Below are 11,188 nucleotides of genomic sequence, written 5' to 3'. Positions count from 1 at the left end.
AAGTGTTTATAAGCTAATGCTAGAAGCCTCTGAGCCAAGATGGGTGGACTAGTCTGCTTGGTCTTAGAGGATCAGTATACAGTAAGCAGCACATAAACGGCGCACAGAAATCTACCAAACCATTCCACGTTCCGAATCCTATATAAGTAATCCAAGAATAGAGAGGACAATGTGAAAAATCTAATAAAGAAGCCACAAACAGAAAACTCATTCAAGTTAATGCAACAGGAAAATTTCAGTCTTTAAAGTTCCTTTAGCCAGGCTTCTGTGGATATTGATGAAGGTAAGTCCAGTCAGATGAAATATCGAAGATGTTACGCACAAATGTTAGACAGGGTGCTGGCGTTTGTCCCCTGTTTCGCCCATGGACAGTTTCGGGCTTCTTCAGTAAATTCTTTCCCAGGGTTTACTCTATTTTCATACATTCACTGGTGGTATAAGCCAAACCTTATTAGTATTTAAACATTCAGTGCAAAAGGTATCAAAATTTCTAAATAATGTCTGAACAGACAAGTACAAAAGTACTCCTGCACCAATCAGAAGCCATGCCTTGGTTTTTGAACCTTTCGGAAGTCAAACGGACTTCCGGAATGGATTAAGTTTGAGAACCAAGGTACCACTGTATTTGGCACTTTTGTTTTTACTATTTATTTCGCGTTTTTGAGGCTTTTTTGGTTAATTTGTTTTTGTGACTGTGTGGAACCCAGTTCAGCTACTGTTTGATTGATTGATTGTGTGACTGCAGAAATGGATAAAAGCCCCCATCAAAACAATGATGCAGGTAAGAAAAAAATTTAATTTAATTTTTTTTCATTTACAATATTGCATTATTTATTTTATAGTATAGTACATTGATTATTGCTTTCATTTTGTAGATCAATGGTCTCGTTAGATAGTAAAATTCATGTTGAATTGCTATTTTAGGGGTTGTTTTAAAGTTCTGGAACGGATTAATCTGTTTTGCATTACTTTCTATGGGAAAGCTCGCCTTGGTTTTGGAACGCTTTGGTTTTGGAATGGACTTCCGGAATGGATTAAGTTTGAGAACCAAGGTACCACTGTACAGGAACAGGAATCATGGTGGAAGTGAAGACTTTCCAGTCTGTCTCAATAAGGCTGCTCATTTAACTTTTTAGACTGAGAAAGGGAGCATGTTAACAGCACTCATAACAATGTTATCTCGTGTACTTTAATAGTTTTATTACCATAAATCTACTTTCCTGTAAATTAACCATGCAGCCAATGAATGTTAATGAACTTCATTTCATAACGTCAATATGCCAGTAACAGGCATTTTATGCACCCATCATTCCCCTGCCCTTCAGAAAAGCCCAGGGCTGGGTGATGTGCAAAGATCACAGCTCTGTAGATGTTAAGACAACAGAATGTCCCAGTGCCTTATGTCCCTAAATACCTTTTGGAATGAGTCACTAGTCTCTGCTGGAAAATCAACAGAAAGCAAGAAGTCCAAGGGAAGACTGACAGCCAACAGTCTGGGCACCACAGTTCAAGAAGGATACTGACAAGCTGGAACGTGTCCAGAGGAGGGCAACCAAAATGGTCAAAGGCCTGGAAACGATGCCTTATGAGGAACGGCTTAGGGAGCTGGGTATGTTTAGCCTGGAGAAGAGAAGGTTAAGGGGTGATATGATAGCCATGTTCAAATATATAAAAGGATGTCATATAGAGGAGGGAGAAAGGTTGTTTTCTGCTGCTCCAGAGAAGCGGACACGGGGCAATGGATTCAAACTACAAGAAAGAAGATTCCACCTAAACATTAGGAAGAACTTCCTGACAGTAAGAGCTGTTCGACAATGGAATTTGCTGCCAAGGAGTGTGGTGGAGTCTCCTTCTTTGGAGGTCTTTAAGCGGAGGCTTGACAGCCATCTGTCAGGAATGCTTTGATGGTGTTTCCTGCTTGGCAGGGGGTTGGACTGGATGGCCCTTGTGGTCTCTTCCAACTCTATGATTCTATGATTCTATGATTCTAACTTCTTTGAGTATCAGTACCCAACAGGCGACCTATCTTGAGGCCTGACACTTACTCTCTCTCTCTCTCTCTCTCTCTCTCTCTCTCTCTCTCTCTCTCTCTCTCTCACACACACACACACACACACACACAAACATGCTGGCTGATAAACAAAAGGAAAATGAAATTATGTTGTTGTAGACAATATCTATTTCATAAAGGGGTTGCATTAAAAATGCATTTCTCTAAAGCTAAATGAAAGTTCAGGCATGATTTACGTGGTCGGCCATTTACTAAATAGCCATTTGCTCATGAGTTCTCAAAGCAACACTACAGTAAAACATGTGATATGATTAGTCTGAGGTTCTGTTTTAAGCTCTGTAAACAACCCAAGTCATAACGTATCTCCCATTCCTGTGCTCGTCATAAAAAAATCAGGAAGGGCCTTCATGCACACACACAAAGACACGTATGCATGCACAAATCCAAATGGCTTTGTTCCGTTTGTTGATTTAAACTATGGAATAGATAAATGCAGACATCATAGAAGAGTTTGGATTTGATATCTCGCTTTATCACTACCCGAAGGAGTCTCAAAGCGGCTCACATTCTCCTTTTCCTTCCTCCCCCACAACAAACACTCTGTGGGGTGAGTGGGGGCTGAGAGACTCCAGAGAAGTGTGACTAGCCCAAGGTCACCCAGCAGCTGCATGTGGAGGAGCGGAGACGCGAACCCGGTTCCCCAGATTACGAGTCTACCGCTCTTAACCGCTACACCACATATCATAAAGTTTTAAACATATCATGAAGTTTTGGCTTAACTCTTAAGCTATCATTATCTAGATTTAATCATTAAAAGAAACCTTCAGAAGAAACAAGCAGCAAAAATGTTAGGCAGTGTAATCCAGACTATTTATGAAAATGAGATCTGTAGTTTTTCAGACACTGTCCCTTCTTGACTGTGGCAATGACAGCCATATAGTATATTTATTTTGCCCTTTTTATTTTCTGGCGGGCTGTAGAGGACGGAAGAGCGTAAGTGATGGTGAGCGAGGACTGCGAGGCCGAGTTCACCGAGCAGTTCCACTCCTACTCGGAAAACAACAAGCACTGGCAGGCGCGGCGTGCCTTCATCGTGCGCAATTATCTACCGGGAGATGGGGAGGCGCTCTCTCTGCTCCGCATGGACCAGCTGCTCTCGCTCTCTATGGTTTGGGCCAATCACATCTTCATGGGATGCAGCTACAACAAAGATCTCTTGGAGAAGGTAACTGAAATGGCTGAGGGAATTGAAGTTGAAGATGCACCACATTTCACAACCCGCGATGAATTAATGAAAAAGAATCAACACTAGTGTCCAAGAGAAGAGATGTGAGGCTTTCATTATGCCACACCATCGGCTTAACATGGAAGACTGCAATCCTGATACTGCAAGAAGGATCACTTCCAAGATGCATTTTAAATAAGGCTATATTTACACTGGATACTGATTTTAATGGGGTTTTTTTAATTAAAAAAATGTAAAATATATATATATATATTTATTTTCCTAAATTTATATGTACCTCCTTTCTTCCTTCATGGAACCCAAGGGCATATACATGCTGCTCCCAAGGTAGACTGACCAGACCCAGGCCTGCTTTGCTTCAGCAAGGGTGCCGCCTCTTGTGTCTTGGGACAGAACAGACTGTACCCTGGGACAGGAACAGATATAGGCCGACTTCTGCTGTTGCTCAATTTTCAGATGATTAAAAACCTTGATATTCTCTCAGCCAAAGCCACAAACACACCCTACCCTAGCAAACGCCAGAGATGGAAACGAAAGCTTTAATGCAGATGAATGATACAAAGTCATGCGGATTAGAAAAGAAAAAGAAATCTCTGGAATGACAGTAATGCTGAGTTTAGATGTTACTTTGCGCTGGCATTCCACCTGAGTGAGGCAGAAGCAGGCCTTGATCTCTTTCCTGTTGTCCTTATCAAAGGCGGAGGTTCATGGATGAACCAGTTATCCCATCTTTATTTTAGCACAGGGTGTCCCAGCCACTTCACTCACTGCTGTCCACCTGCAGGGATGAACCAGAGGCCCACTCCTTATAATCACCTGGGGTAAACTCTTGAGGCAAAACAGCTCATGTTTAAGTCCCTAACATGAACATACCTTCATATGGGTAAATAATAAAGGCTGTACAATGCTTATGGGTTTTCCACATAGCCAAGAGAGGAAGCCAAAACATTTAGCACTAGCATGTGCTAACTCATACTGATACTGACTGAACATGAAGTAAAGCCTGAAAGGAAGTGATCTTGCTTTACAAACAAGTAGTTGCTGAAAGGGAAAGAATCGGTGAAGAAGAAGAAGTTGCATTTCCATCTATTGCTGCCCCCCTTCCCAGTTCAAGTACCGGTAGCTTATTGCAAGTGTTGTTGCTTTACGCCTAGCCAGCATGCCCAATGGTCAGGGGTGATGGGAGTTGCAGTTGGGGGAAGAAGAAGAAGAAGAAGAAGAAGAAGAAGAGTTTGGATTTGATATCCCGCTTTTCACTACCCGAAGGAGTCTCAAAGCGGCTCACATTCTCCTTTCCCTTCCTCCCCCACAACAAACACTCTGTGAGGTGAGTGGGGCTGAGAGACTTCAGAGAAGTGTGACTAGCCCACCCAAGGTCACCCAGCAGCTGCATGTGGAGGAGTGGAGACGCGAACCCGGTTCCCCAGATAACGAGTCTACCGCTCTTAACCACTACACCACACTGGCTCCCTTAACCACTACACCACACTGGCTCCAGCTCAGAAGGGCTACAGCTCAGTAGGAGAGCACCCCCTGTGCATGCAGAAGGCCCCATGTTCAATCCCTGGCATCCCTGGTAGGGCTGGGAATGCTTCCTGTCTGGAATCCTGGAGAGCTGCTTTCACTCAGCATAAACAATACTGAAGTAGATGGACCAAGTGTCTGACTCAGTATAAGGCAGCTTCCTCTGTTCCACCCCTGCTGTAGGTGGAAGCTGCAATGTAGGTCATACACTTTGTTCTTCTGGCTTAGTGTTACATACTCTGACTGGCAGCAGCTCTCCAGCGTCTCTGGTAAAAGTCTGCTGCCCGATTCTTTTTTTCATGGCAATGCCAGGGATTGCACGAGACCTTCTGTTCCAGATCACATGCTCTGCCACTGAGGCACAGCCCCTCCCCTCAAAGCATCTGGAAAATTCCCAAAGCATAATATACCTGCCAAGCCTTATTATTTGCTTGCCGTGGAGGCTGCTGAAGTTGCAAGGAAGCTTAAGTAGCACTCTCAACTCCTCTTATTGGCATTTGGCCTCTTTATGGGACGTAGTCCTTTGATAAGGACAAAGATGTTGGGCAATTTCACGTGGGCAATTTCCTATAATCAAGGGAGCTTTTTAAAGCTCTGCTTCAGAGAGGTTGCACAACAAGCTGATGTGTCATGGAATTTCTGTAGTGACAACAACAGCCTATTGTACAAAGGAGAGATTGCAGGACTGCTGATTGACATTTCTGGTACCGTAACAAGGAGGGGAGGGGGAAGAAGTCAATCTAGAAACTCTACCACAGGCAAACCTTGATTCCAAGGTTTTATCTGAAGATTAGCTTCTCCCTCGAGCGCTGGCCACACCCACAGTGATGGCACAATGTTAAACCACATCTGTCTCCATAATGAGTTCAATGGGGGGGGGAGTAAATTAAAAAGCAGCTCCTCACTCCCAGTTATGACCACCCCATCCACACCCAGTCACGGTACACCACCACTGGTTCATAAAGCCCACCCAGGAAGGCTGTGGCTGCACACACACCATACGTTTAAAACACATTGGTTCCCCCAAAGCATCCTGGGAACTGAGATGCAATCCCCAGATCTTTAACAAACTATACTTCCCAGGATGCTTTGGGGGAAATCCACCCCTCTCTGTAGGTGAACACCAGGGCATCTTTTCTACGCATTGGTCTGCTGGTGAAACGTCCATGCCTCAGAATGTTTCTTTCTTTCTTCTTCTTCTTCTTCTTCTTCTTCTTCTTCTTCTTCTTCTTCTTCTTCTTCTTCTTCAGCATCAGAGCTAGAACACTTGGAGGAAGAGTGCACAGTCACTCCCTCCATAGAAGGAAGGAGCAGATTGCTTGCTACCGCTTTGTTTAAGGGGTTATGGGGTGTTGGGGGGTAGTACCTCTGGTGGGGGACACGTCGGGCTCCTTCTGGGGTGGTTTGTCCACCTTTGGTCCACATTCAGTTCTCACCTGCGGCTCCTAGAAGCTGCCAGTATGCGACAGCAGCCACTCTCTGGGAAATGGTTTCAACTGGCACCTAAATCAGGTGAGGGTACCCAATGGGACCCAAATGTTAGGGACTTCCGCTGCATGCAAAGAGTGGACGAGACCAGTGGTTGATCCAACACTCAAGAAGGCGTTTTTTTCATGTGCTGTAGAGGGAAGTGAGGGGCAGTAAAGTAATGAAGCTCAATTAAACTCACTCCTCAGAAGAATAATGACATTTCTCACAGTAAATTTGTCGGGTTTTTGAGTGTGTGACCCTTTCACAATGGAAGTGGGCACCTGCAGCTCCTTCCTTCATATGGGAAAAGCAAATCACCTGTTTTCAGATTTTATCCTGAATCAATAGGAGGAAAAACTCATGCAAACAGGAGCTGTGCACTCAGAAGAAACACACATGCCTGCAACCACACTCAAATTGCCTGATCATCTCAAGGAGAACATGGAGGGCTAGCAGAGGCCTGAATCCAGCCCGTTCTCTGCTTTCCTGCAAATGATTAATACTTTTAAAGGCAGACAGAGTGGGGCAGTGCATTGCTCCTGGGTTCAGGCATTTCATCTGAGGGACATGCATATGTAATGCCTCTTTGTGTACCAATTTCTTTCCCATTGGATCCAGGCATCCGTGTTTACAATATCTGATTGTAAGATATGAGGTTCTGGTTGCAAGCTTATCACTGCTGATTTGATCCCCTTTTAATGACCTCTTTAAAGCAACCCAAGTGTCTTGTGATTTGCCTGTAATATGTGCTTAAGAAAACACACCCAGCACCATGAGACCTTTGAGAGGTGACATCATCAAAGACCTTAGCAACAGGATCTGGAAGAAAAGCTGGTTCTGGGGAAAGAGAGCAGGCTCAGTTATGCTTTTCATCTCCCATCATCAAAAGTAAACCTAGGGGCATGCATTCCCAACAGGAAGTTGAATGCCTTAGCACAACATGACCATGCACTTTATTGGCACTGAATTCCATGTGTCAATGACTCTCCCTGAAGAACAGCCAGTGTGCCCAATTCTTGTGTACTGCAGGCTGACTAGCCGCTTTGCAAGAAGGCAGCACTCCCTACTTGGGCACCCAAGGAGGCTATGTTGGATCCCTTCCAAATGAACACGTCCATCATCGAAATCCATTGCATAACAACCTTTTTTGTCTCTCCAAGAGAGGCAGCTATACTGAGCATGTACTAGATCACTGGAGTGCAGCACTTAGTTTCCACTACAGTAACTCAGATTCAAAGACAAATTTGGGGGTTGCTATCCCATGAGATAGAATTAGGATCTTTCAAAAGATGTATTATAAGGCTCTGTTGATTTCTCTTGGCATAAAAGGTTCATTCCTTCACAATACCTTCACAGACTTTTATGAGCACACAGCCTGCCTGTTTCCTTGCCAAAGTGTTGCCACCGTGCCACAGTCATGGGGAAAAGGTGGAATGTGCATAGAAGTGGATGCAGGCAGTTCTGCTGAAGGGGAGGGACCAAAGAGGCAACTGTGCTACTTGGGCCTTATTGTGGATGGAGGCCTGTCTGTCTGTCTGTGGAGCAAACCTGTGGAGCAAAGTTTGAAAAGATTTAGAATAGCCAGCTTTTTTCCAGGCAGGGCTCTTGTGTCTCTCATAGGTTGTTGTTGTTCAGTCGTTCAGTCGTGTCCGACTCTTCGTGACCCCATGGACCAGAGCACACCAGGCACACCTATCCTTCACTGCCTCTCGCAGTTTGGCCAAACTCATGTTAGTAGCTTCGAGAACACTGTCCAACCATCTCATCCTCTGTCGTCCCCTTCTCCTTGTGCCCTCCATCTTTCCCAACATCAGGGTCTTTTCTAGGGAGTCTTCTCTTCTCATGAGGTGGCCACAGTACTGGAGCCTCAACTTCAGGATCTGTCCTTCTAGTGAGCACTCAGGGCTGATTTCTTTGAGAATGGATAGGTTTGATCTTCTTGCAGTCCATGGGACTCTCAAGAGTCTCCTCCAGCACCATAATTCAAAAGCATCAATTCTTTGGCGATCAACCTTCTTTATGGTCCAGCTCTCACTTCCGTACATTACTACTGGGAAAACCATAGCATTACAGGTAGAAATTGCATTAGCTGCTGTCTCTTTTTTTCCTGGCATCAAGATGCAATGATCTACTGAAATCCTGTCTGTAATTCAAGTCTGAAAGACACAGGTGGTCCTGCTGTAAATTTACATAGATTTATTGTTTACTTCTGAAATGACTTTGCCTTTTTAAAAAAGCTAATAAAAAGAAATCTACAGGAATCTTGTTTTGTTTTTGTTTTGTTTTTTTAAAAAAACAACAACAACAACAACCAGACAATGGGGAGAGAATTTGTTTGAGGGATGTCAAGGCCAAGGAGCTGTGTGAGAATGTTGCCTCACAGGAACACCTGGTCAACACCATAGCATTTTACAGCAACCTACTAAAAGGTAGGCTCATTTTACCAGAAGGGATAGAGCCTTGCAAGGTTATTGTATGCTGGAGAAAAGTTATTCTTTCCCTCAGTTATAATAAAACTTGTTTTTTAAAAGGGTGTTTATGTAGGCTTTCAAACTCCCTACCCAGATTGTGAACTTGGAGCATGGTCTTCCATACATCATATTCCAGCAACTCATGCATGTCGGGATAACCAGTTTCTGGCATAACCAGTCGTCTGAGAGCCTGCTCCGGCTGGTTATGAGGGTTCTTGAAGGTCGTGAGGAGTTTTCGGGAGTTGGAAAGGTCTGAAGAGGATAGGACAGGCAGCAAGAAGCAAAGCAAAAGGTGTGGCCGAAGAAGCAGGAGGAGGCCAAATAAAAATACTGCAGTTGGTGGTTTCAAGTGCACTCAATGCGAGCGAGCTCTCTGTCGCTCTGCTTGTCTCGTCGCCGAGCCAACAGGAGCAGGGCTATTTATTAGCAAATTATACAGCATCATCAAATAAGCATTAACTAATAACAGCATTGCAATAACGAGTGTTTCCGGGCGGGAAACCAGCCTTGTGACCGTTACCAGGAGGCTTCCTGGCGCGCTTTCGGGGAGGCGCGGAGGGATCCAGGCTCCAATCTCCGGCCGGATCTTCTTTCCTGCTGTGCGTTGCACGGAAGGATTAGTAAAGCAGCTATCGCGTGGGAAAACCCAAAAACGTATTCCCACACATGCATAGCCAGAAAGCCATTTTTAATGCTTCTAACTGGAACATAGAAAGCTGCACTGTACTGAATGAGACCTCGATCTGCATTGTCTCTACGTGATTTGGCAGAGGCTCTCCAGGGTTTCAGACACGGATCTTCTCAGTCCTACCTAGAGATACTTGGGGTGTGAACCTGGGATCTTCTGCCTGTAAGCAAATCAGATACCCCACCACTAAGGCCATTCCCCTTAAAACAATACTTCTATAAGAAAGACCCAAATTCATAAGCTGCAATGCTAAAGATCAACCACAAAGTCCCCAAAGAGTGTATACAACGAGGTTCCTTAGGACTGAGCTGGTTTTGAACTGTGTCATCAGTCTCCAGAACTAGACTCTGGGACAGACTTCGGGCCACCACCATCGACAGAAGGTTGTTGTATTTAATACAGGCAGTTCACTCAGACATGGCTCTTAGAGTCAGGTGTAGCCGTTTAGGGCACCTAACGGACCCCATTAAAACCTCTAAGGGAGTTAGGCAAGGGTGTTTTCTGCCCCCCTTACTTTTTAATTTTTATCTCAATAACCTAGTAAACACTCTAAATAACCTCAAACTCCATCCCCCGAAGATAACAAATTGGCATATCATGGTTCTGTTATATGCTGATGACGTGGTAATGCTTTCTGGAACCCCTATAGGGCTCAGAAGAGCCATAAGAAAACTTGCAGCTTACTGTGAAACGAAATACCTCAAAATAAATTATCAGAAGACCAAGATTCTTGCTTTTGGGGGAAAACCAAAGCTTAGAAGCTGGGAACTACATGGCCACAAATTAGAACAAGTTTCAAACTATAAGTATCTAGGAGTGGCGGTACAGGCCTCAGGAACCAATAAAATCCATATTAATTCCATCGGGAGTGCTGGGGAAAGATCTGCTAACTGTATCCTCAATTTTTTTTAGAACTCAAGGGGGTTCTTTTGTCCCCGTGCCCCCAAAATTATATAAGGCCAAAACGTTGGCATAGCTCCTTTATGGATCCTTTTTGGGCCCGCCATCCTCTTCTTTCACTCCCCTCGAGAGAGTCCAATCTAAATTTCTCAGAGCCCTTTTACAAGTCCCCATATGCATTCCAAATGCATGGGTCAGATTAGAAACGGGCATGATGAGAATCGAGGCTCATATTAGCTTAACATCAGTCTATAAGCGGTTGACACTGAAATTGCTCCCCCAAGGTATAGCTCCATTGACTCTTTGTGATTGGTTCCAGTCTGGCTGGCAGATAGCAGTCCTGAACTCTCTGCAGAAATTGGGCCTTGCTCCTCAGGCCATCCTAAATTTGGGATTGGATCAAGCAAGATCCGTGGTCAGGCAAATAATTATGGACCTAGAGAGACAACAGGACTGCTTGAGGTCCCCTGATTACATAATCGCAGAACACGAGAGATATGCTGCTGTCCCGGCAGCATACCTCAATTTCCTCATATCCAGAAATACAAGAAGGGCCTTCACTCTTGCCAGAAGTTCGACTCTGCCCTCGCCGGTTCTGGAAGGATCTTTTGGGAAAGTCCTGTATGCTCAGAGACTTTGTGCCTGCCCATTATGGGAAATAGGAAGCCCTGAACACTTATTTTTTTAGATGCCCTTTTTATGACGAGGCACGTAGAGATACCATCAACCCCCATCTGGTGAGGCTTGCTGACCTTCCGGACAAGCCTAAACTCATTTTTCTCCTCTAAGGCAAAAATCACAAGATGACCCGGATGGTTGCCAGATTCTGTGTGCAGATTTGTAGGCGTAGAACATCCCCTGGCACAAATAGATCGCTA

Source organism: Lacerta agilis, chromosome 6 (genome assembly GCF_009819535.1).
Source record: "Lacerta agilis isolate rLacAgi1 chromosome 6, rLacAgi1.pri, whole genome shotgun sequence".
Classification (NCBI taxonomy): domain Eukaryota; kingdom Metazoa; phylum Chordata; class Lepidosauria; order Squamata; family Lacertidae; genus Lacerta; species Lacerta agilis.
Note: the sequence above shows the minus strand (reverse complement) of the source record.